The sequence below is a fragment of the Mesoplodon densirostris genome, chromosome 10 (assembly GCF_025265405.1).
Source record: "Mesoplodon densirostris isolate mMesDen1 chromosome 10, mMesDen1 primary haplotype, whole genome shotgun sequence".
Taxonomy (NCBI): Eukaryota; Metazoa; Chordata; class Mammalia; order Artiodactyla; family Ziphiidae; genus Mesoplodon; species Mesoplodon densirostris.
In genome coordinates, this window is record NC_082670.1 from 55,582,764 (window position 1) to 55,587,922 (window position 5,159).

The following is a 5,159-nucleotide window of genomic DNA, read 5'->3' on the forward strand; positions in this document are numbered from 1 at the left end:
ACCGTAGAATACTAGAGGAGACCATGACAGTCACGTTTATAGACAGGAGAATGCACCTTACAGAGAAAATACGGCTAACTCCAAGCACACCACTGGTTTATGGCGGCCTCACTATACAAACCTCAATCTGCTATTTATCAACTTTTTGCTCTAGGTAAGGTGACATACAACCCAGTTTGGCCAGGACAGTGCTGGCTTATCCCTTCACTCTATTGTTTTTGTTTTTAAATTGAAGTGTAGTTGGTTTACAATAGTGTGTTAGTTTCAGGTGCACAGCAAAGGGATTCAGTATTTTTGCAGATTATATTCCATTACAGGTTATTACAAAACACTGTGCTATACAGTAGGTCCTTGTTGCTTATCTATTTTATATATAGTAGTGTGTATCTGTTAATCCCATACCCCTGATTTGTCTCTGTTCCCTTCCCTCCTCCCTTTGGTAAACCACACGTTTCTTTTCTATGTCTGTCTTCACTCTATTCTTAATATCTCCCTCCTTTCACTCTCAAATGCATCCTGGTTTGGATAATATGGCATCTTAACCCTCTCATGCTGTCTATACTAGAGTAGAACACATGACACTCGAAGAGGCTGCCACACCCATTGGTTTTACTAGAAAACCAGTCTTGCTCCTTGTATAAAATTGCCATGCTTGAGGCCATTTGATTCTAACAATAGTTATTTGGACTAGAAATCACTCCCAGAGAATCCCCACAGGTCAGGTGAGAGAACACCACCCAACGGGTTTTTAATTGGATGGCAGTTAATTGATCATCTTTTCCAGGAGTTCTGAGCTTGAGATCTAGTCACAGCGAGAGCACAGGGAGGCAGGGGAATGGCAGAGACAATAAAGTATGAGTCTCAAAGGAAACACTTCCGAGGAGCAAAATGGCCAGGTCACTAGGGCTGCTGTGCTGTCATGAACATCAAAAAATATCTTACGGTCGACTAAAAAATAAATAAATAAAAATAAGCACAACCTAAAAGTTGAGAGTTATATTTTATTCCAGGGACTTTCTGAGTTCTTAAGCCCGAGATGCAGCCTCTCAGATAACTCTAAGGGAGAGCTCCGAAGAAGTAACAGAAGAGCCAGGATATATGGGGGGTTTTGAAACAAAAAACCCAGGTGATCTGAACATTGAAAGATTACTGTCAATTAAAGAAAACCAGACATCTCAAGTTAATGAATTTAGTGCTTTTCTATGTATGGGAAGATGCAAGTGTCTGGGCTTATTGAAATCACCCCTTTGATATGCACCTTAACTATCTAGGGCCAGTATCCTGTTTTTCTCCATCTTGAATCCCCTCAGGGTGCACAGCCAGAGGCAACTGCAGTGGCTGATGGCTTGATGGCCCCAACATCCTTTGTTAGCTGATATGGAAGGCGACATTTTTTGTACACATTACTCTGTGAAGTGTTCTGCTCAAGTACTAATGTTTTCCTTGATTTCCTTATATTTCTTACAAACCGAAAATATGTGGTACGTTTATAGTTCATGGATACTCTCTCTTTCAATGCCTCCCCACATGATGCAAGCTTGGGACCATCCAGGTCTCCACTGTTGTATTCTAGAGTTCAAGTCACATTGCACAACACACACAGCATAGGTTGTGGAACAGCCTCCACTGGGAAAATTCACACATGACAGTGTCAGCTCAGGTCCATCTAATCCTCACATTATCCTGCAAGAGGCTTGCCTAGGCCAGGATGTCCACATGTGGTATATGTTACATATATAATAAAATTATTTAAATAATAAACACAAATATTATTATGTTATTAGAGCTAATTTTGTGTATCATGGCAATATTTTTATTTTTGTTCTTCTAAAGTACCCAAAAGACTACTACCAATGTCTAAACACTACAGAAAAATATAAAGGCAAAATTGTCTTCTCCCCCTCTACAAATTTTTATCAGAATAAGGATAAGATAAAGAAAAATTAAGAGTTCAGAAATGGATAAAATTTAAATTAAATTTCTTATTCTTTTATTTCTATTTGGTTTTAATAACTCCTCTTCCAGGCTGAATTAGTCACATCAGAACAGTCACCCCATATTCAATAGATATGAATGACACAGATGTTACATTATCCTCAAGTGACCACCATCAAACTCACTTTAACTTCTTAAAGGAAAAGTATTACAAAACATAGGAGGAATAAGTCATCCTTGGCATGAAATTATACGAGAAGGACTGATGAAAGACATCTTTTCTCAAAACTATCTCCCCTTTGCAGATCTAGGCCCTAAAATTCTATTATTGCAAATTCAAGGCGTTTGGTTAAAATTTTCTGAAGCGTCAAATAATTCGGAAAGTTAAAATACATTAACTCCCAACTAACCATTAACACCTCAAAGTGAATTAGTCCAGAATACACTTTTCAGACTGTATTATTCTTAAGTGTCCTAGTATCAATATGCTTTTTAAAAGGGGTTTTGGTTTCTCAAAAAATTAAACATAGGATTATCATCTGATTCAGCAATTCTACTCCTAGGTATATACCTAAAAGGCATGAGGCAGTCAAATAAAAACTAGTACACACATGTTCAAAACAGCACAATATTTTGTGCTTTTTTGTTTTTTCACAGTAACCAAAGATGAAAACTTGAAATGTCTGTCAACTGATGAATAGATAAACAAAATGTGGTATTATCCATACAATGGAATATTACTGAGCCATAAAAAGTAATGAAGTACTGATACATGCTACAATGTGGTTGAACCTCAAAAACATCATGCTAAGTGAAAACCAGACACAGAAGTTTACATATTATGTTGTGTATTATGTTGTGTGATTACATTTATATGAAATATCTAAATTAGGTAAATCCATAGAGACAGAAAGCAGACTGGTGGTTGCCAGGGGCTGGGAGGAGGGGCAATGGAAGTGATTGCTTAATGGATACAGGATTTCCTTTTGGGGTGATGAAAACTACGGGCACCTAGATAATGGTGGTGGTTGCACAACACTATAAATATACTAAATGCCACTGGGCTGTATGGTTTAAAATGATTAATTGTATGTTATGTGAGCAGTTTAAAGACTCTGAGAACTCCTGCAATGACACAGATTTAACTGAGAATTTCTCCATTGCCTTGCAGCACAGAAACCTCAGTGTTTTGTATATATATATGTGTGTGTGTTCAACCAGTCTCAAAGGGAGAGAGGGCAAAGTCCACAGTAGGCAGCCCTTAAATATCAAGGACAGACCAAGAGGAGAAAAAGACAACAGATGCAGGAAGGAGTGGTGGGTAGGTGACTAAAATTCAATTGCAAAGTAACACAGATGATTTAATGAGATGGGAACCAGGAGACTTGTACTCATGTGTCTTAGGTCAGGTTCTCTGGGAAGTAGACTCAGAGATGAGATTTGTAGGCAGAAATCCCCAGGGATTCACATCTGTAAGGGGTGCAGAACAAACGATGGATGGAGGAGGAAGCTGAGCTGCGATGCAGGCTCAAGAAAGATGTTAGCCAACCCCGCAGGAAGCCTGGAGCTGCCTGTCCTTCAGAATGGTCCATGGCCCCTGGTCCTCTGCACCAGAGAGCATGGGGTGCTGGCTGCCCCAAATGTGCAGCCTTGATTGAGGAGGACAGCTCCTGCAGACAGATTTGTCTGTAAGTCAAAGGAAGGAAATGCTCCTGGAAGCTGGGTGATCAATATCTCTGTGCTGAAGTGGGGATCGGGAGGCCACACCAGAGCATCCTCTACCCTAGGCCACGATTTTCTGAAAAGTGCCCAACATCCCACAGAGGTCATTCCAGTAAGACCTCTTCCCACACTCACACATCAAAGGAACATCACTTTCAGGAAATCTGCACTCAGTGATACTGAGAGATTTCCTATCCCCATGCACTCTGATTCAGCAAGCATTTTCACTTTGTGAAGAAAAGGAAAAGTACAAGTCTACTTTCTAGGAGAAATCCTCTAGAAAGTTAGCCCACAGAGTTTGCGTCAACATTACTTCAGAAAGAGTTGTTACAGATGAATCATCCTCAAATTGAAATGATTGTTCCTTGCTGCTATCCCCAGAAGTTTCATTAATTTACATCAAATAATGCCACTGCTTGCTTTTGGTCCCTGCTCCTTTCATTGGAGTTAGCCTGCAACAGGGAAGAGCCCATTTTGACTCCATGTTGGATCTGTTTCTTTGACTTTAACCTTTGCTTTTCGTTGCTTTTGTTATTATAATCATACATAATGGCCTGCCTCGGGGAACCCTGCCCCTCTGCCTGAATGTTAAACTGAAGTGCCTTTGTTCAGCTCACAGGGAGATAATCTGACCCTGCCCACTTGTGAATGGCTGCAGAAAAGAAGAAATTAACACATCCCTTCCGGGATGCTGGCCAAGCCAGGCAAAACTAATGGCCTCTTTACTTCCTCACCTCTTCCCCCTCTCGGTTCTATAAAAGAAACTGGCATCCAGACTCCGATAAGATGGTTATTTTAAGACATCAGTCTGCCATCTTCTCTATCCGCCCGCTTTCCAAATAAAGTCATATTTCTTGCCTCAACACCTCGTCTCCCAATTTACTGGCCTGTCGTGCGGTGAGCAGAGCGAGCCTGGGATCCGTAACAAGCCCACCTTCTACAGTGGAGTCATTTCAAAGAGGTGAGGGGCAATAGCTAAAACTGGAGATTTCTGGTGCCCCTCCAGATGACCTGCACCAGAATCTCCAAGGAAGAAGCACAGCAATCCATCTTTTGTATTTTATGATTCTTGTGGATATAAACATTGGAGAACTGCTCTTAGGAGTTCTCAAACCTATCCTAGTTTAAGCTGATAATTAGGGAGTCAGGGGTTTATGGTCCATCATATTGGCTTCAGTAGCCCTCTTTTTATTTAATTGCACTTTGGCCAGATGCCAGTGTTACCAAACTCAGGTTTGGCTGCTCACTGCTGGAAAGTTGAGTGTTGGTTGGAAAGGAAAGCCTGCTTTATTCAGGAGGCCAGCAACTGGGGGAGAAGGTGGACTCATGTCCAAAAACCAACTCAAAAGACTGCTCAACCACTAAAGTTTTTAAAGGGAGAATCATTTGGGGAGGGGGTCAGAGTCTTCGTTACCTTCTACTGTGTGCAGAATTTCTTCTGATAGGTTGGTGGTGAGGTAAAAGGAATCTGTGTTCAGCCTAAAGTTACCATCCTCCACCTG